Source organism: Mirounga angustirostris, unplaced genomic scaffold (assembly GCF_029215605.1).
Source record: "Mirounga angustirostris isolate CCGP_5_RB_7025 unplaced genomic scaffold, mMirAng1.0.hap1 SCAF_6, whole genome shotgun sequence".
NCBI classification, from domain to species: domain Eukaryota; kingdom Metazoa; phylum Chordata; class Mammalia; order Carnivora; family Phocidae; genus Mirounga; species Mirounga angustirostris.
The window spans coordinates 41,771,826-41,794,809 of record NW_026991714.1 but is presented as its reverse complement, the minus strand read 5'-3'; the positions used below and the strand labels follow the sequence as shown (position 1 = coordinate 41,794,809).

The 22,984-nt window shown below is 37.7% G+C and overlaps 1 pseudogene; it reads left to right on the top strand.

The window, feature by feature from the left end:
- Window positions 1-13,591: 13,591 nt before the first annotated feature.
- LOC123845382 (OCIA domain-containing protein 1-like) lies at window positions 13,592-14,547 on the top strand (annotated as a pseudogene).
- Window positions 14,548-22,984: the final 8,437 nt, after the last annotated feature.

Below are 22,984 nucleotides of genomic sequence, written 5' to 3'. Positions count from 1 at the left end.
ACTTTGCTTTGGTTCTCCTCGTTCCCCCAGCTGGTCACATTTTTATCTCCTTTTGGGTAGGACATAAATTGTGTCATCCTGCCTTCTAAAATTTCAGCTCTCTAGACTTTGGCTCTTGATATTTAAAGCCAGCATTTTAGATTTAAAAAAAATATGTAAAGCCTCAGCTTTTAAGATTATTGTTTATGCTAGGCAAGTTCAGAAGACTCAATCAGAAATCCAATGGACTTCTTTGTCCCACCTCCATCCATCTGCCACCTAAGAGCAGTGTGATAAAAAGCTGTCATAATCTGAATGTGAGGGAGAGGGAAAGAGAAAAGAAGTATGGGGATGGGAACAGGGACTCAAATTCTAAATATCTGAATTATTATAATCATCACAAGAACACCTTTGGCCTCCTCCCTTCTCATGCTCAAGTCTGGCTCCATCCTGCTCCAAGGTTCTGTCTCAATCCCCCTGTGCCCCCAGGCCAGACACTCACTACCTTAACAATGTGGCTGAGGGTTCATCTCTGGTAGGGTGCCTTCCCTCACTACAGTCCGGCCCCAGTCACCCCTTTCACATCACCAGCGCTCACCACAGACAGCTGACCTGCCACTGTTGGCATCTGGATCAGGTGTCCAAACAGAGCTTCTCTGCAAAACCATCTCATGCCTCTGTGCTGTTTAGCAGGGCTGCAAGGTGACCTGCTGGCTTGCAGGCCCCTTAGCCAGCTGAGAGAAATTGAAAAGGTTTTGGACTGACAGGCTCTCAGAACATAACAGCTGTGAGAAGGTGTAAGAAGCGAGGAAGGAATGAGCTAGAATACTCCAGCTTGCGGCAGGGACAGAGTTGAAAAGGAAAAAAAAAAAAAACCCAAGAGATGGAAGGCAGTCCTTGGCCTGTTGCTCAAACCCTACTCCTGTCCAACCTCCCACATGCTCTTGACATAAAAAAAATATACATGATTTTTTAAAAAATATATTGCTGTGTAGCAAATGAACCACATTAGTGTGTTCCAGTTTTTATAGATCTTTTCATGCCCTTTTGAGACTTCCATCATAATGCCAACTATTGTAACTATTATAATTCTTTGATTTTGGGGAGACTGAGTCAGGGAGCATGTGCATGTGTTCTTTTACCTCTCCCTATCCACTCTCCATGGAGGAAGTGCTCAGTAAGTGTTTTCAACTCGCTAAATGTCAGCAAGAGATATTTGGGTTTGGCAAAATGAAAAACTCCAGAAATTGGCTAGGAACTGGGGCAAAAATAGGGAATTATTCACTGGAGATCTAAAAAAAAAAAAAACAGGATTTTTTTTTTCTTCTTATTAAATGAGTTCAGTATCATCCTCCATTGTCCATTCATTTCCTCTCTCCTGAGGCCAAAGATTGCCAAGGGCATGGACTATTGCTGTTAAGTTTTCCTTAGAGCCTGAGAAAAGAGGCCCCATTACTTGATGCCCAATTGCCATTTCCAATAATCCTATAATAGCAGCACTATAAAAAACCAGCTGTGCACCTTGGGATGCACTCAGCTGCTCTGTGAGGCCCCACGGATTAGACCGTGAATTAGCCACTTAGTGCCCCAGGTTCCCAGTCCCACCTGCTGATCCTTCCCAAATGACCCCAGTCAAGGTTAGAAAAATACCATTCCAGGCCCATGAGAATAACAGAGAGTCCTTGGAGTTGGCAATCAGAAGTTAATATACCAGAAGAGAAAGTTGGGAAGGGTTTAAAGAGGAGCATGGGGTGGTCTGACTGACCATTATAAAAGATTTGAAAGCAGGTATCTTATTTCCTCACTTATCTTGTAGTTTGAGGAGTGTCTATATTTGTAAATTTAATGAAAAGTTTAGGACATAGAGTTAAACTTACCCACTTAATAAGTTCACGACTTTAAGTCATTTAATATAATCTCTATTTTCATATCTGACTTAAAATAATGGTGTTGGTGGTAATAATGATAATACTAACAATAATAACCTTAGCTCTACCTACCCATAGTGCTGTGAAATTAGGAATCCCAATAATAGTGACAATAATAACTCTACCTACCTCACAGTGCTATTAAATTAGGTAGGAAAAGCACTTTTGCAAATGTACAACACTATAAAGATGCCAAATATTATTATTCAATTTTTCACACAGCATTAGAATATTTTTATTGACATTGAATCAGTATCTCTCTAATTTCCATCAATAATGTACTATGAAAGCACAAAAATAAGCCTAATTCTTCTTCCACATGATGGTCCTTTGAGTATTAGAATATGTTCCAATGCCATTCCCAAGGCTTCCTCTTTCCAAGTTAAGATGCTTAGTGTTCTTTGTTTCCCCAGTCATATGTCTCACATCATACAGTCCCGTGTGTTTAGTTGTGGCCTTCCTGGGCTTCTGTGAAGGTTCCTTCGGCTTCCTGGGCCTCTGGATTGTTAAGACAGAGGCTAAAGACTACTGCACCCCTCAGACAATTCTGGTATCTCACTGAAGGAAGGAGGCCCCATCTGCAGCTTGTGTTCAATGCCAGGCTATTGTCCTACCCATGGCCCCATACCCCACATCTCTAGACCAGCTCTAGCCCTCACTTGCTCCTTCTTGTTGCAGCCCAATCAAAATGGGCCTTGAAAAGCACAAAAACCAAGAGTGTGAAAAAACCTACACCCCAGTTTGAACACCAGGGAGACCTCATTGTAACCTGTAGAAAGCATATGAATTAGAATGACAGAATCACTTACATATTAGATTTATATAGCTTCTTTCCTCTAAAATGCTTAGGGCACTGTACTGGGAAATTTTAGTGAATTAGCATATTATTTCTTCAGTGCTGCAGAGCTCAGCTTCTCAGGACTTTGCAAATGTCATTTCACTCACTTGGGCTGAGCTCTCCCTCCCTTGGAATGCAACCATTTCTTGTCTGTTGCTCACCCATGGTGACCTGTGGTATGGAGTGCTGGCAGAGAATGCTAAGCTGGAGCGGAATCACAGATGGTAGAGCCAAATGAACCTTTAGAGATAATCCAATCCATCCCTTCATTTTGAAGATGAGAAATCATGATGCTGAGAATGACTTCCTAGAGGTCACAGCTAGTTAAGGACCACATTGGCTTTTTTTTTTTTTAACTTCCTCTCAGCTGAAAAACAGAACAAAAATGGGGCAAGGCTGCTCAGCACTCCTGATAGAGATAGAACTGAGGGCAATAGGACACTTCTTCATGGAGATCTTAGCTTTTGCCGTAAAGTTTGCAAGTTTCCCAGAGAAGAGCCACCATTCTGATTAGGTGAATACAAGGTCCAGCTGAAGACAGAATCAAACACCTGGCCAGGCAGGTTAGCTCTGTTAGTAATGGTTTCAAAGCATGAGACAGACAGTGGTTTGGTGTTTCACAGTTGCTAAGCATAAAGGAGGACAAAGAATTTGAGCGGCAGAAGGGAAGGTAACTGGACAACAGGAATGAAGATGCTGAAAGAAGAAAGGAAAAACTAAGGCTGAATGTATGAGAATGCTGTCCGGCATAGACCCTCAGGGACACTGGGTACCTTATTATAGACAACAATCTTTGTTTTGGCAGTAAAATCGGTCTGCCATGCTTCTTTGTCTTCTCCAGTTTTTGTGATGATTTATAGAATAGATACATGCACACACACACACACACACACACAAAGACAGTGTTCAAACACTCCTACAGTCATGAAAATCCCTCCCTGAAAGCCTGTTCCACATTTCTTAATTAATACCCAAAGCAATTAAATCATGGTGTGCTCCCATTACCTGCCAAGTTTTGTTATTTTTGAAGTACAACAACATGGTTTCAGATTCTATTATTTGGTCCACATGCAGCCTTTCAAAGGTGGTTTCCTTGGTTTCCCCACAGATGAACTTGCAGCCAGGCAGTAAAAACAAGCCTGCTTTGACATGGCTTGCTTTTGCTTGAGAAGACTCTCCTTTAAAGGGTGCCCTGCCCATACCCCAAAGCTTTCCCCAAAGGGAAAAATAAAAGAGCCAAGGAGATGTGGTGTGTGAGGTCACCATCGTCACCATGACACCGCAACCCACACATACATTGCCCTTGGCAATGATTCTGGAGGCCCTCCTCCTGGCTTCTCTTCCTGTTGGACACTGAGGGACTTAAAAGGCACATGAGGCTTCTTGAAAAACTTTGTTTTTTCTTCTAGGAAAAGTAATAGCCCAAATCATGGGGAGTAGGCTGTTGATTATTGATTTTGAGTAAACTCATGTCATCAGAAGCACAATCCCTAAAACTCACTGTAACAGACTCAGACAGACCTCAAAGATGATCTCCAAATGCTGGGCCAGAAGAGACAGCCAGGGGTTCAACACCTTCCCCACCTGCAAGAATTTTCAAGTGATATAAGCCAATCTGAATACCTAAAGGGTTTTTTTAAAAAAATCCGGTGTTCAATGATTAATGTTCATAATGAAGAGTCCATAACTTCCATACATAAAAACTAATCAACATCATCTCTTTTACAAAAAGATCTACTTTGACAAATTGGCATGTATCCTTGATACTTGAATAAGCACATTCATTATGCAAAAGGACTGAGATAGGTGCTATGGAGAACACACAAAAGTATAAGCCAATCCCTAAAATCAAAAACAAGAAACAAGTGTTGGTGAGGATGTAGAGAAAGGGGAACCCTCTTATGCTGTTGGTGGGAATGCAAACTGGTGCAGCCACCGTGGAAAACAGTATGGATGTTCCACAAAAAGTTAAAAATAGAACTATCCTATGATCCAGTAATTTCAATAGTGGGTATTTAACCCCAAAATACAAAAATACTAATTCAAAGGGATGTATGTACTCCTGTGTTTATTGCAGCATTATTTGTAATAGCCAAATTATGGAAGCAACCCAAGTGTCCATCAATAGATGAATGGATAAAGATGTGGCATATATATACAATGGATTATTACTCAGCCATAAAAAGAATTAAAGCTTATCATTTGCAACAAGAAAGAAGGAGCTAGAGAATATAATGCCAAGTCAGTCAGAGAAAGACAAATACCATATGATTTTACTCATATGTGGAATTTAAGAAACAAAACAAATGAGCAAAGGGAAAAAAGAGAGAGAGAAACCAAGAAACAGACTCTTAACTATAGAGAACAAACTGATGGTTACCAGAGGAGAGAGGAGATGGGTAAAATAGGGGATGGGGATTAAGGAGAGCACTTTTCCTGATGAGCATTGAGTGATATATAGAATTGTTGAATCACTATATTGTACATCTGAAACTAATATAACACTGTATGTTAACTATACTGGAATTAAAAACTTTAAAAAAAAGAAAGATTTTTAAAAACTTAACTAAAAAGAGTATAAGCCCATCCTCACCTCAGGATTTTTACAATTTATTGAAGATAGAAGACAAGTACATGTGAGAAGATAACCACCAAAGGCACTAAACGAGGGATGCATTGAGAGCAAGTGAGGAAAGGCATCAGCAGCAAACTCTAGAATACTCACATGTGCTGGTGATGAGACTCAAACATTCTAGAGATCAAGAAAGCCCCCACAAGCCAAAGGAAGAAAGAACAACTGAGACTATCCTGCTGCCAGGGAATACCAGACACAGCTTCAGAGCTGGTGTAAGCTCTGTTTCCCACTGACAACAGACCTATACTCACTTCACCCACCACCCTGGGGCCTAATTACCTCCCAGATGTAGAGGAGGGGTTGTCCAAGAACAGCCTCCTGCCTTGGGAAGTACAGACAGATAGAGGGGCCGATGGACCAACAGCCAACCTCCTCCCTGTAGGGCTGCGTAAGGCTGGTGGCGCTGTTTCAAATGTTTGCCAAGAGCAACAGAAGGTGTTTTTCCTCTTGGAATTTTTTCTTTTCCTCTCTCCACCCTGCCTCTAAGGGTAGCTCAAATATGACTCAGAACTGGGGCCTCTGGCAGTTGTATTCTTTATCCACTCATCCAAGTTCCTCTGGGTTCCTATGAGCTCTACTTATCATCTCTCAGAGGGCACTGAGGTATGACAGGATTCATCATATGGTACAAAATCATTGAATCAAACAATATTGGGGCCTTCCACAACATTTTCCCCAGACGTACATCAAATCTACCCAGTGATGGGGCACTTACTACCCCAATGGACAAACTAGTCCATCTGGGAACAGTTTTGATTGTGGAGAAGTTCTGCCTTACTTGGGTTTCCCTGATACTTCCCTTGATTTGCTCCTAATTGAATCTGTTGTATCTACACAGATCCAGCTTAATTCCTGTTTCACAAGATGGCCTGTCGGTTATTTGAAAGCTCTCAGTTGCCTTTTAGTCCTTTCTTCTGCAAGAGCAACATATAGACTTCTTTCAACCATTCCAGATATCATTTGGTTTCAAACCCTTTCATTTTCACATTTGATTCCTTAATGTTTCAATAGATCAATTTGCTGTATTTCTCTTAAAACCTGACACCTAAAAATGAATAAAACACTCTAGACATAAACTGGTCAATGTAAAGTAAAACAGAAACTGTTTGTTTTAAATATCTTCCATATTATTCTTTTATGAATACAATCTAAAACTTTATTTAGCTCCAAGTTGTGGTCACATGGCATGGCATGTGTTTACTATAGACTAAAATCCTTTAGCTGCAACTACTTCCCACCTGCTGATGAAATAATTGATTTTCATTTAATATGCCTCCCTCAAACAGCCATACATTATCTCCAAAACTATGTAAGTGACATCTTTCATTTTCTTTCCATCCTTTCTACTTGAGCCTCAATTTTAGATTCAGATGACTATTTCAACAATCCAGAAACAGAAACACTTTGCATGACCAAGAAATCTCCACAGGACATGTCAACATGGAGTTCTGAGATACGAGAATAAAGGCTCCAGCAGCCCCAGAAGACCCCAGCACTCTTCCTGATTTCCATTGTGAGCCCTCCCTTCCCATGTCCATAAACCAATCAGAAAGCCCTAGAGAGGGGCACCTGTGTGGCTCAGTTGGTTAGGTATCCAACTCTTGATCTCAGCTTAGATCTTGAACTCAGGGTTGTGAGTTGAAGCCCTGCATTGGGTTCCACACTGGGCATGGAGCCTACTTAAATAAAATAAAATAAAAAATAAATAAAATAAAAGCCCTGGAGAGAGGCCCTGTGGGATGAGTGAGTGAACCCCTTGGACAGCTGAAGGAGAAGAAAGGTGACCTGAATTCAACCAGCCATTTACTTCAGTCCCTTCTGATCACTAGACTGTAAGACACTGAAGACATAGATAATGCTTCTAAGCACTGTAAGATATTGATTGACTGAATGAATGAATGAAAAATGCTGAAGCTTTGTATCCCTCTCAGTGTCTTGCATTATGTCTGCAAGAGAAAAGATGGTCAGTTACTAATTTAACATATCAGTTCAATGGGTATGGTCCTAAAATTTTATTATAGATTTTTGTGGTAAAGAACTGTTTTGGGTTTGTTTAAAAAATAAAATGCGAGCATAAATCTTATTGTAAAAGCTTATTAGTGTCAAAGGGGAATTTAAAAATAAGCTCACATGAAAGTGGAGGAAAAAGAAGGGAACTGAAAACATAGGGCAAAAATTTCCATTACTTTATTACAGAAGAACCTCCCACAGTTCTCTATTCAATTATTGTATCAAGTCCACATGCCTCAGCCTACTCTTAAAGGTTTCCACTATCTGGCGCCCTCGTTTTATCCAGCCATATCTCCCCCAGTCCAAGTTCTACCCTGCCTGGGTCAGCTTGAACACCTATGATATTTGCCAGGAGATTCCTGTAGCCCAAAGGATCTTCCACCTCTTGTTTTCAGCATATCTTTCAAGAAAACACCCAAAGCCTCTTCTGAAAAGTCTTCTCTGGCTAATACCATCCCACACTGACTATCATTTTTCTTTCCCTACAGCATATGGACAATCTGTGAGACAGTATGTTGGTTATCTTTTTGACCATAGAAGGTATGAGAATTCATTTTAAAAGCAGTAAAGAGGGCGCCTGGGTGGCTCAGTTGGTTAAGCAACTGCCTTCGGCTCAGGTCATGACCCCGGAGTCCTGGGATCGAGTCCCACATCGGGCTCCTGGCTCAGCGGGGAGCCTGCTTCTCCCTCTGACCCTCTCCCTTCTCATGCTGTTTCTCTCTCCCTCGCTGTCTAATAAATAAATAAAATCTTAAAAAAAAAAAAGCAGTAAAGATATTGCCAAAATAATGAACTATTATTATGTTATATTTTAACTAATATATTTGTCTTGCTTCCCTAAAGGGTTCATAAGCCCCTTGAGGGCAAGTGCAATAGTCTTTATTTTAGATTGCTTAAAAATGCCAGACACAACAGTTAAATAAAATATATACTGGCTGAATAAATGAATGGATAATGCACTTCAGCACGTGAGTCTTTGAAGATTTCCTCAGTGCTGGAGCTGTTGGAGGCTTTGGTTGCTGAGGATAATGATAAGCTTGGATACAACCAGCTAAGCAAATGACTAGTGACAAATTTTGCTGACCTTGAACCCTGAGAGAACTCATCAGCTGGTTACTATACTGAGCATTAAATAACCTGCTGTACCTGTCACCCTCCTACATTTAGTCCTACCTACCTCAAACACCTCAATCACCATTTCATCAGGTCAACTCCCCGCTCAAAAATCTGTATGTAAGAGCTCCCTATTGCCTGAAGTAATTTTCAAACTGGGTAGCACTAATGGAGTAGAAGGCGGGAGTTTTGTCATTTTGATTCTAAAATACATCTTAGAAGAGTGGCTATCACTTAAGTTAAAAAACAATTACTGTGAGTAATGAGAGATATTTCTGAAGAATGCATGCCAAGGACTGAATTGTTCCCCACCACCACCATCACCAAATTCACATGTTGAAACTCTAACCCCCAATGTGATGATATTTGGAAATGGGACCTTTGGGAGGTAATTGGATTTAGATGAGATCATGAGGGTAGGACCCTCTTGATGAGATTAGTGTCCTTAAGAGAAAAGACACAAGAGAGTAGCACACATACTCTTCCCCCTACCCCTTGCAGGTGAGGACATAGTGAAAAGGCAGCCATCTTCAAGCTAAGACAAGAACCCTCAACAGAACCCAACCAAGGTAGCACCCTGATACTGAATTTTCAGCCTCTAGATCTGTGAGAAAATACATTTTTATTGTTTAAGCACCAGTCTATGGTATTTTGTTATGGCAGCCCCAGCCAAGTAAGGCAATGTGTATGACCCATATTACCATATGAAGGCACACACAGTGCATACATATATCTGATCACACAAACTCAAACACATTGATAAATACTGCTGTAGACTGCTTCTTACACTTATGAACAAGTAACTGCTATGGAAATTGCTCTCCCGACTTAAACAAATGAAAACATAGACAAAATAAATTAAGTAAATATTTTCAGACATTGGACTACAAGCAAAGCAAGATTATGTTCCCTTAGAAAAGGGAAATAAATGAAGTATTTATATGTTTGCCCTGTCTACCTCGATGTAACCTCCAAACTGCAGCATAAGGAGGAGTAGTCTGAAAAAAGCCTTGCAAAGTTTGAGGTTTGAGAAGCCCAAAGCAGGTAGAACTTGCAGGGCAGAATATTGAAAATAAGGGAGCTATATGAAGAAAGAGCTCCAGAAATCTGCATGGGGGTCCCCTCAATCCTTTGCCTGAATAAATGTCTGTACATGCATAGGGTGAAGCTCCATGATGCTAGGAAAGATTAGTAGAATGTGGTAAGCCAAGAAATTCCCAGAGCCCAAACAGATCTTAAAAATCATTTGAATTTTTATCAACCAGAATAGGTAGACCTCACCGAACTCACAAAGCATTCAGAGGACTTATCAGAAGAGTCATAGCTTAGTAATGTAGCAAAGAAGCCCTAATATACTGGAGCCCTAAAGAATCCTCCGAACCTGCCCTGAAAAAAGCTTTAAAACAAACCTCAGGAGTGTCAGTCTGATCTTTAAGTAACTTACCTGCCTGCCAAAATAAAACTAATCATGTTTTAAAGGAATGCAACAAAATCAAGCACTCAACAAAGAAAACTCACAATGTTCACTTTCCAATAAAGATAATTATTAGATATATAAAATGTGACTCAAAACCACAAGGAAAGTCACCCAATGATAGATCTAGACACAGATCTAGAAATGATAGATTTGATGGGGAATTTTCAGACAAAGACACAAAACAACAATTATAAGTGTCACAACTATGTATAAGTATTTAAAAGAAAACATGACCATGTGAAGAGAGAAAGGGAAAACATAAACAAAAGCAACATAGATCATCTAGAGGTTAAAATTAAATTTGAAATGAAAAGTTCATTGAATGGGACTAAGAGCAAATTAAACACTGCAGAAGAAAAGATCAATAAACTTGAAGCCATAACAGTAGAAACTATCCTAATTAAATACAGAGGGTAAGAGGAAGAGAAAAGACAAAAATAAAATACTAGTGTCTTAATAATTAGTAGAACAATATTGAGCTCTTTAGCATGAATCTGGAGCCCCAGAAAGGAGGAGAAGAGAACAAAAACAAATTTGAAGACTTTATGGCTGAAATTTTCCCAAATTTTATAAAAATTATAAATTTACAGATCAAAGACACTGAACAAAGAGTCTAAGCATATAGTTTAAGAAGTCTAAACACACAGAAAACATCACGAGTGCACCTCATAATAAAATTTCTCAAAACCAGGACAAGGAGAATATCTTTTTAGAAAGCCGGGGGGAGGGGGAGGCATACCACCAGAGGAATGAAAGTAAGATTATTGAGATTCTTATCAAAAACAATGCAAGACAGGGGCGCCTGGATGGCTCAGATGTTAAGCACCTACCTTCGGCTCAGATCATGATCCCAGGGTCCTGGGATCGACCCCCGCATCAGGCTCCTTGAGCAGGGAGCCTGCTTCTCTCTCGCCTTCTCCTGCTCCCACTGCTAGTGCTCTCTCGCTCTCTCTGTCAAATAAACAAATAAAATCTTAAATAAAAAACAATGCAGGGCACGTGGGTGGCTCAGTTGTTAAGCGTCTGCCTTAGGCTCAGGTCATGATTCCAGAGGCCTGGGATCCAGCCCCATATGGGGCTCCCTGCTCAGCAGGAAGCCTGCTTCTCCCTCTCCCACTCCCCCTGCTTGTGTTCCCTCTCTCACTGTGTCTCTCTCTGTCAAATAAATAAATAAAATCTTTAAAAAATAATAAAATAAATTTTAAAATAAATTAAAAAAAACAATGCAAGACAGAGGACAATAAAATGACATCTTTAAAGTGTGAAAAGGGAGAAAAACTGTTAACCTAGACTTTTTTTTTCAGACAAAGGCTGAGGTAATTTGTTGCCAGAAGATCCATAATCCAAGAAATGTAAATCCACTTTGCTGATTTGGATGCCTTTTATTTCTTTTTGCTGTCTGATTGCTGAGGCTAGGACTTCCAGCACTATGTTGAACAACAGTGGTGAGAGTGGACATCCCTGTTGTGGTCCTGACCTTGGGGAAAAGCTCTCAGTTTTTCCCTGTTGAGGATGAAATTCGTGTGGGTCTTTTGTATATGGCTGTTATGATACTGGGGTATGTTCCCTCTATCCCTATACAGTGGAGAGTTTCTATCAAGAAAGTATGTTGTATTTTGTCAAATATTTTTTTTTCTGCATCTATTGAGAGGATCATATGATTCTTGTCCTTTCTTTTATTAATGTGGTGTATCACAATGATTGATTTATGGATGTTGAACTATGCTTGCAGGTCAGGAATAAATACCACTTAATCGTGGTGTATGCTTCCTTTAATGTACTGTTGGATTCAATTTGCTAGTATTTTATTGAGAATTTTTACATTCATGTTCATCAGGGATATTGGCCTGCAATTCTTGTTTTTAGTGGGGTCTTTCTGGTTTTCAAGGTAAAGCTGGCCTCATAGAATGAGTTTAGAGGTTTTCCTTCTATTTCTACTTTTCTGAAACAGTTTCAGAAGAATAGGTATTAATTCTTCTTTAAATGTTTGGTAGAATTCTGCTGGGAAGCCATCCCGCCCTGGACTCTTGTTTGTTGGGAGATTTTCGATTACTGATTGAATTTCTTTGCTGGTTATGGGTTTGTTCAGGTTTTCTATTTCTTCCTGTTTCAGTTTGGGAAGTTTATATGTTTCTAGAAATGTATCCATTTCTTCCAGATTGCCTAATTTGTTGGCATATAATTGCTCATAATATTCTCTTATAATTGTTTGTATTTCTGGGTGTTGGTTGTGATCTCTCCTCTTTCATTCATGACTTGATTTATTTGGGTCCTTTCTCTTTTCTTTTTAATAAGTCTGGCTAGGGGTTTATCAATCTTACTAATTCTTTCAAAGAACCAGCTCCTGATTTCATTGATCTGTTCTACTGTGGGTTTTGTTTTTTTTTTTTATTATTTCTGTCATTTCTACTCTAATCTTTATTACTTCACTTCTCCTGCTGGATTAAGGCTTTATTTGCTGTTCTTTTTCCAGCTCCTTCAGGTGGAAGGTTAGGTTGTATATTTGAGAGTTTTCTTGTTTCTTGAGGTAGAAAACCAAAAAGACTACACCTAAAAATTGCTAGAACTGATACAGGAATCCATCACAGGATAGATAATCAATGCACAGAAGTTAGTTGCATTTCCATACACTAACAATGAAGCAGAAGAAAGAGAAATCAAGGAACTGATCCCATTTACAAATACACCAAAAACCATAAGATACCTAGGAATAAACCTAACCATAGAGGTAAAAAATCTGTACTCTGAAAACTATAGAACACTTATGAAAGAAATTGAAGATGACACAAAGAAATGGAAAAACATTCCATGCTCATGGATTGGAAGAACAAATATTGTTAAAATGTCTATCCTACCCAAAGCAATCTACACATTCAATATAATCCCTATCAAAATACCATCAACATTTTTCAGTTGGAACAAACAATCCTAAAATTTGTATGGAACCACAGAAGAATCCAAATAGCCAAAGTAATGTTGAAAAAGAAAACCAAAGCTGGAGGCATCACAATTCCAGACTTCAAGCTATATTATAAAGCTGTAGTCATCAAGACAGTATGGTACCGGCATAAAAACAGACATATAGATTAATGGAACAGAATAAAGAACCCAGAAATGGACCCTCAGCTCTATGGTCAACTAATCTTGACAAAGCAGGAAAAAATATCTAGTGGAAAAAAGTCTCTTCAATAAATGGTGCTGGGAAAATTGGACAGCCACATGCAGAAGAATGAAACTGGACCATTTCCTTACACCACACAAAAACATAGACTCAAAATGGATGAAAGAACTAAATGTGACACAGGAATCCATCAAAATCCTAGAGGATAACACAGGCAGCAACCTCTTTGACCTCAGCCACAGTAAGTTCTCGCTAGACACATCTCCAAAGGCAAGGCAAACAAAAGCTGAGCTATCAGGACTTCATCAAGACAAAAAACTTCTGTACAGCAAAGGAAACAGCCAATAAAACTAAAAGGCGGTGGCTGTCTGCTCTCCACCCCCAACTCCACTGCAGTGCCCCCCGGCTGCAGGTTTCCACGCGCTTTTCTTCCTTCTTGACCCTTATCGGGTCCCCTCAAGGCCTTCTGCCCCCAATCGCCCAGGCTCACCGCTGCCATCCAGAGGAAAAATGAATGGGAGGGCTGATTTTCGAGAGCTGAATGCAGAAGTTCCAAGACCAATTCCCCACATAGGGGCTGATTACATTCCAACTGAAGAAGAAAGAAGAGTCTTCGCAGAGTGCAATGATGAAAGCTTCTGGTTCAGATCTGTTCCTTTGGCTGCAACAAGTATGTTGATTACTCAAGGATTAATTAGTAAAGGAATCCTTTCAAGTCATCCTAAATATGGTTCCATCCCTAAACTTATATTTGCTTGTATCATGGGATACTTTGCTGGAAAGTTTCTTACGTGAAAACTTGCCAAGAGAAGTTCAGAAATCTTGAGAATTCCCATCTGGGAGAAGCTTTACACAGCTTTACAGTCACGGCAATCTTCACCATCTGGGCACTATTCTCAGAAGTCAAAATATGACTCAAATTTGGGTGGTCATTCATCTTTTGTGACATCTCCAGCCGCAGACAACATAGAAAAAGAGATGCTTCCTCATTATGAGCCAATTACATTCAGTGCTTCTATGAATGAATCTACTCCCACTGGTATTACTGATCATATTGCCCTAGGACCTGATCCCAACCCTGAAGAAAGTCCTAAGAGAAAAAATATTACATATGAGGAATTAAGGAATAAGAACAGAGAGTCATATGAAGTAACTTTAACACATAAGACTGACCCCTCAGTCAGGCCTATGCAGGAAAGAATGCCAAAAAAAGAAGTCAAAGTAAACAAATATGGAGATACTTGGGATGAGTGAAAAATTGCATCATTGGACCTACTGAAAGCATTTCAATATACAGCTTTATCTAGGTGGTCATGAATATCTGCATACTATGAGCTCAGTAGCAGTCTTCATAAACACATTTAAAACTAGAACCTAGGTTCTTGTGGTTTGGCTTATTAAAATGATGTTAAAAACACAGATTTTAATGTGAATGTTGTGTGAATGTATTCACCTTGAGGAACTGTATGAATGATGATACTATACCATGATCACATATAGTTTGTGAAATCATTTTAAGTTACAGGGTAAGGATACTCTCTTATGAAACTACAAAGAGATTATTTACTCTAGGATCAGCATATATGAAAATAAGTATCTGCATGTTGAATTGGGGTGGGTGGGGAGGAGCATGCATAATTTTAAGTGTTAAGTTTTACATCCAAAAATTATTAAAAAGCCTATCTCCAGTGTTTGCTGTATTCACTTATTAATGTTTATGGTAAATAAAACAAAAAGAAAAAAAAAACTTAAAAGGCAACATGCAAAATGGGAGAAGATATTTGCAAATGTCTTATCAGACAAAGGGCTAGTATCCAAAATCTATAAAGAACTTATCATATTCAACACCAAAAACAAAAAATCCAGTCAAGAAATGGGCAGAAGACATGAATGGACATGTCTCCAAAGAAGACTTACAAATGGCAAACAGACACATGAAAAAATGCTCAACATCACTCAGCACTGGGGAAACACAAATCAAAACCACAATAAGATACCACCTCACACTAGTCAGAATGGCTAAAATGAACAACTTAGGAAACAACAAACATTGGCGAGGATGCTGAGAAAGGGGAACTCTCTTACACTGTTGATAGGAATGGAAACTGGTACAGCCACTCTGAAAAGCAGTATGGAGGTTCCTCAAAAAGTTAAAAATAGAATCACCCTACAAACCAGCAATTGCCCTACTAGGTATTTATCCAAAGGATACAAACGTAGTAATCCGAAGGGGCACATGCACTCCAATGTTTATAGCAGCAATGTCCACAATAGCCAAAATATGGAAAGAGCCCAGATGTCCATATATATGTATGTATGTGTATATATGTGTGTGTGTGTGTGTGTGTGTATGATGTAATATTACACAGTCATCAAAAAGAATGAAATCTTGCCATTTGCAGTGACATGAATGGCACTAGGGGGTATTATGTTAAGTGAAAGAAGTCAGTCAGAGAAAGACAAATACCATATGATTTCACTCATAAGTGGAATTTAAGAAAGAAAACAGATGAACATAGGGGAAGGGAAGGAAAAATAAAATAAGATGAAACCAGAGAGGGAGACAAACCATAAGAGACTCTTAACCATAGGAAACAAACTGAAGGTTGCTGGAGGGGAGGTAGGTGGGGGGATGGTGTAACTGGGTGATGGGCATTAAGGAGGGCACTTGGAGTAATGAGCACTGGGTGTTATATGCAACTGATGAATCACTAAATTCTACCTCTGAAACTAATAATACAGTATGTTAATTAAATTGAATTGAAATAAAAATTTAAAAAAAAGAAATGTAAATCTGTTATCACTTAAGAAGAAGGAAAATAATACCAGATGGAAACTTGGAGCTATCCAAAGAAAGGAAGAAAGTTAAAATAATAAGTATAAGAATAAATGTAAAAATCCTTTTTTTCATATTTTAACTTTTTAAAAGATAACTGTTTAAAGAACTAAACAATGTATTGTGGAGTTTATAACACTTGTGGAAGTAAAATGTATGCCTATACTAACACAGAGGACAGGAAAAGGAAACAGAAGTATATTATTTTAAAGTTCTTATATTACATATGAAGTGGCACAATATTATTTAAAGGTAGACTATTTTAAAGATGTATATTGTAAATCTAGAGCAAGCACCCTCCCCAAAACACATACATATACATAAACCAGAGGTATAGCTAGTGAGCCACTAGTGGAGAGAAAACAGAATACCACAAAATAATCCAAAAACAAGGTAGAGAAAGAGGAAAACATAAATAAAGAACAGATTTAAACAAATCGAATAAGAAAACAAATAGATTTAGATTTAAATCCAGCTGTATCAATAATTACATTAAATACAAATAATCTAAATAGTCCAGTTAAAAGTCAAAGAAATTGTCAGACTGAATAAAAAAGCATACCCTAACAGAAGAAACCAGCATTAAATATAAAGTCAAAGATAAGTTAAAACTAAAAATATGTTTAAAAGGTATATGATGGAAAAACACTAATCAAAAGAAAACTGGAATGCCTATGTTAACACCACAACAAGAAATACAACCAAGCATAAAGAGACACATTTCATAATGGCAAAAGGGTCACTTCCTCAAGACATAATAATCCTAAATGACTGGCCCCTAACAACAGAGTTTTATAATAGAGAAAGCAAAATAGATTGAAGTGAAAGGAAAAATAAACACATAATTATAGTTAGAGATTTCAACAGGCCTCTTTCAGTAATTGATAGAATAAGTAGACTAAAAATTCAATAAAAATACAGTATACTCAAACAACACTTGAATCAACTTGACTTAATTGACATTTATAGAATACTCCACTCAGCAGCATGTACTCAGAGAACTTACAATTTTCTCTGACCACAACAGAATGAAGAAATCAACAACAGAAAATTTATCTGGTGAATCTCAAAGTGTATTGAAATTAAACAAAATTATTCCAAATAATCCATGTGTCAAATAAAAAATCATAAGGAAAAATTTTAAATATCTTAAATGACAAAGAAAATACCGATATCAAAATATGTGGCATGCAATTAAAGCAGAACTTACTAGAAAATTCATAACTTTTAACACTTATATTGGAGAAGAAAGTTCTAAAATAAATGATCTAAGCTCCCACCTTAAGCTAGAAAAAAGAACAAATTAAACGCAAGTTAAGAAGACAAATTAAATAATAAAAAAAAAAACAGAAACCAATAGCATAGAAAATGAATAAAATAGAAAAAAATTGATAAAGACATCTGGTTATTTGAAAAGATCATTAGCAGTAGCATCAAAAAATGTGAAATATTTAGGGAAAATTTAAACAAAGTATGTGCAAAACCTGTACACCAAAAAATACAAAACACTGTTGGATAAATTAAAGTAAACCTAAATAATTGGAGAGCTATACCATGCTTGTAGACTGGAAGACTTTGTACTTTAACATGTTAATTCTCCCTAAATTGATCAGTAGATTCAGATTGGGATTCCAATGAAAATTTCAGCAGGTTTTCTTTTTTTTTTTTTAATTTTTTTATTCTTATGTTAATCCCCATACATTACATCATTAGTTTTAGATGTAGTGTTCCATGATTCATTGTTTGTGCATAACACCCATTGCTCCATGCAGAATGTGCCCTCCTCAATACCCATCACCAGGCTAACCCATCCTCCCACCCGCCTCCCCTCTAGAACCCTCAGTTTGTTTTTCAGAGTCCATCGTCTCTCATGGTTCATCTACCCCTCCGATTTCCCCCCCTTCATTCTTCCCCTCCTGCTATCTTCTTCTTCTTTTTTTTTTTCTTAACATATATTGCATTATTTGTTTCAGAGGTGCAGATCTGAGATTCAACAGTCTTGCACAATTCACAGTGCTTACCAGAGCACATACCCTCCCCAGTGTCTATCACCCAGTCACCCCATCCCTCCCACCCCACCCCCCACTCCAACAACCCTCAGTTTGTTTCCTGAGACTAAGAATTCCTCATATCAGTGAGGTCATATGATACATGTCTTTCTCTGATTGACTTATTCCGCTCAACATAATACCCTCCAGTTCCATCCACGTCGTTGCAAATGGCAAGATCTCATTCCTTTTGATGGCTGCATAATATTCCATTGTATATATATACCACATCTTCTTTATCCATTCATCTGTCGATGGACATCTTGGCTCTTTCCACAGTTTGGCTATTGTGGACATTGCTGCTATAAACATCAGGGTGCATGTACCCTTTCGGATCCCTACTTTTGTATCTTTGGGGTAAATACCCAGTAGTGCAATTTTCAGCAGTTTTTCTTGTGGAACTTGACAAGCTGACTTTAAAATTTTTAGGGAAGTTCAAAGTACTTAGAATATCCAAAACAATTTTGAAAGAGAATAATAAACTTGGAAAACTTACACTACCTGATTTCAAGACTTACTATAAAGCTATGTATATGACCCAATTTTAAAGAGATATGTGTGTATGCATAGATGTGGGGTGTGTGTGTGTGTGTGTGTGTGTATATATATTACAGTTGTATATATATACATACACATATATAACACATGCATATGGTTATACATAGTAAAAAGGCTGGCATTAAATACACTAAAATGTTTAAAAAAAAGCTACAGTAATCAAGACAGTGTGGAAGAAGTACAAGGATAGACATATAAATCAGTGGAAATGAATTGAGGGTCCAGAAATAAATCCACACATATCTGGGTCAGTTATCACTTTTGACCGAAGTGTCAAGGGAAACCAATGGGGAAAAAATAGTTGTTTCAACAAATGTTGCTGGAACAGTTGAATCTCAACCTTTCCCTCACATCATACCAAAAAAAGCTAACTTGATATGGATTGTAGACTTAAATGTAAAAGCTGAAACTATAAAACTTCTAGACGAAAACATGGAGGAAAATTTTTGTGACCTTAGGTTAGGCAAAGACTTCTTAGAGTATACAAAAAGCATGAACCACGAAAGAAAAAAATTGGTAAATTGGCCTTCAACAAAAATAAAAGTTTCTACTTTTTAAAAGGGACCATTACAAAAACAAAAAGGCAGGACATACAGGAAAATATTTACAACATATATGTGTGACAAAGGATCAATATCCAGAATATTTGAAGAATGTCTCAAGCCCAATAACAAGACAACCAATTTTTTATATTTGAATACTTTACAAAATAAGATATATAAATCTCAAATACATGAAAACATGTTTATCATCATTAGTCATAAATAAAATCTAAGTTCAAATCACAATGAGATACCAACACCCACTAGCATGGCATATATTTAGAAGACTGACCACATTAAGTATGAGGATATGGAGCAACTAGAATTTTCATACATGGCTGGGGTTATATATAATGTTTTAATCACTTTGAAAATAGTTTGGCAGTTTCATAAAAAGTTAAGTATACACTTATACAACCCAGCAGTTCCACTCTTAAGTATTCATCAAAGAAAAATGAGAATGTATTTCCACAATAAGAATTGTACACAAATGGCCACAGAAAGTTTACTTCTAATAGTTCAAAACTGGAAACAACCTAAATATCTAACAACTGGTAAATGGATAAGCAAATTTTAGTATATCCATAAAATGGAATACTAGTCAGCATTTTTCTTTAAAACTATATACTACATACAAAATGGATACACCTAAAAAACATTATGTTAAGCCAAAGAAGCCAGTCTCATACAAGTACTTATTATTTGATTTCATTTATAAGAAATTCTATAAAAGGTAAGTTTATACTTTATTTTTTGCCTAGTATTATGAGTGGTAGGGGTATTGGCTGCAAGGCAATATGAGAAAACATTTTGGGGTAATAGAAATGTTTTATAACTTGATTGTGGTGGTGTTTACTTGGGGGTATATATTTGTCAAAGCTCACCAAAATGTACACTTAAAATGAGTGAAATTTATTTTATGCAAATTATAAAGCTGATTTTAAAAAAAACTGGTCCCAGGAACCAACCCAAGCTCTCTCAGACTTACATTCAGGACTTCCAGAACTCCTTCCCACACGATTTGTTCAGCCTTATTTTTCATATGCCCCACATTCAAAATAATCCTCAAATACAAATTGGCTTATAGCCTGTCCTCCCTAAATAAGACTATTCATCACTCCTACTCTTAGCTTCCTGAGCTTACATAAACCCTCTTCAGACTGCAAAGCCCAGATTGATGACCACTCCTTTCACAAAGCCTTCCTCTAGATCACCCTGATTTGTCTATCCTTTGTTATTTGTACTGCTGTTACTGTTCAGGTCATTCATGATTCATTACGTGTGTTCCTCTCACTTCCCAAGATCAACTGTCACTCTCTGATAATACAGTCAACTCTAGTTCTCCCGGCAGTTATGTTCTATGTAGTTGCTGGGAACATTGAATTAGCGAATACTGAGGCATTGCTCCTAGGGAAAATACAAGGTTAGATTCCTGTGAGACTCTGGTCACAACATTTTCATCAACCAATTAATACATAACCTTGTTTTATGTGTGTTTTTGTTTAAAGACACTTTATTTAATACGTATTGTTGATTTATTGAATTCATGGTCAACATAACTTAGGCCTTAATTAAGCTTATCTGAGCTTATTTTCTCCCTTCTTGAACATCACAGCTTAGGAACAGTAAACAGCACTTCAGCACTACCCTCAGGGGCTATTTTAAATAAAGAAATAACCAAGAAAAATGCAAAAATATGGCCACCAAATACATCACAAAAGGACTCTTATTCAGAATATGAGAGAGAAAACAAAAAGGCAGACTGATGCCTTGCTTTACCTCAGCTGGGAATGTGCATGTTGAGTGACTCAAATCTTCCTGGTACTACCATGAAAGAGCCATGAGCACTGATTTGGGGTTAACAATAAATTTCACCAAGATGCAAAATCGTAATTATGGAATCCATGAATAATTAACATTGCTTGCACTTTGCAATGTATTGTACTGTGTAAGACACTTGTAAGCATTCAATAATTTGGGACGCCTGGGTGGCTCTGTCAGTTAAGTGTCTGCCTTCGGCTCAGGTCATGATCCCAGGGTCCTGGGATCGAGTCCCACATCTGGCTCCTTGCTCAGTGGTGAGCTGCTTCTGCCTCTGCCTGCCACCACCCCCGTTTGTGTGTTCTCACTCTCACTCTCTCTCCCTCTCACACACAAAGAAATAGATTAAAAAATCTTTTAAAAAAAAGCATTCAATAATTTATCTAGACAATTGGAAGGACAAAAGAAGGAACTAACTCATGACTTCACTTAAATCTCCATCGGAGAACCCTTATTTAAAATTCATTTTAGGAGGCATGTTCAGGCTGGAAGACAAGCTCTCCAAAGTTTCTGAGACTCTTGCAGAGGCAAATTGGAGTCCACTGCTAAGGAAAGGCTGAGAAGAAAATCTCAAAAGACTATCTGCTATTTGCAGTATCCATTAAAGAAAAGAGGTTTCTTATTCTTTATCAGCAACCTGAAATTTATTGCTTCTGATTGGGGAGAATTGATAAAAGAAAAAAATTGATTGCTGTTTCCAAAGCAAAGGGATATTTGTATACTTTTTGAAGAGAAAATAGATTCAAGAGGCAATACACATAATTTAATTTACCCCATTAAAAATTTCTTTTTAAGAATCAGTTGTGTTTCTATACACTATGCGCTATCAACAAAATACCTGAAAAAATAGAACAATTCCATTCATAATAGCCTCAAAAACAATAAAATGCTTAGGAACAATTTTAACCAAGGAAGTGAAAGATCTATACACTGAAAACTATAAGACTTTAATGAAAGAAAGTGAAGAAGATACAAATAAATGGAAAGATACCTCATGCTCATGAATTGGAAAATTTGATATCATTAAAATGTTCATACTATCCAAAGCCATATATAGATTCAATGCCATCTCTATCAAAATTCCAATGGCATTTTTCACAGAAACAGGAAAAAATAATACTAAAATTTGTATGGAACCACAAAGAACTTGAATAGCCAAAGCAAACCTGAGAAAGAACAAAGCTGGAAGCATCACGCTTCCTGATTTCAAACTATACTACAAAGTTAGAGTAATCATAAACAGTATGACATTGGTATACAAATAGACACACACAGATGGATTGGAATCAACAGCCCAGAAATAAACCCTCACATATACAATCAACTAATATTTGACAAGGGAGCCAAAGATACTCAATGGGGAAAGGACAGTCTCTTCAATAAATGGTGCTGGGAAAATTGGATAATCACATGTAGAAGAATGAAATTAGAACCCTATCTTACACAATTAACAAAAATTAGCTGGAAATGGATTACAGACTTAAACGCAAGACCTGAAACTATAAAACTTCTGGAAGAAAACACAGAGGAAAAACTCCTTGACGTTAGTCTTGGCAATAATTTTTGGATATGACACCAAAAGCACAAGCAACAACAGCCAAAATAAGTAAGTGGGGTTTCATCAAAATAAAAAGCTTACCCACAGCAAAATAAACAATTAACAAAATGAAAAGGCAACCTACATAATGGGAGGAAATATTTGCAAATCATGGTTCTGACAAGGGGTTAATATCCAAAATATATAAGGAAATCATACAAGTCAATAGCAAAAAATAAACAATCCTATTTTTAAAAATGGACAGAGGGACTGAATAGACATTTTTCCAAAAAAGAGAGATGGCCAACAGACACATGAAAAGATACTCAACATCATTAATCACCAGAGAAATATAAATCAAAACCACAATGAGCTATCACCTCATACCTGTTACAATGGCTAACAGGTCATCATGTCATCAAAAAGACAGGAGATGGTGCACCTGGGTGGCTCAGTCGTTAAGCATCTGCCTTTGGCTCAGGTCACAGTCCCAGGGTCCTGGGACCGAGCCCCACATCAGGCTCCCTGCCTGGCGGGAAGC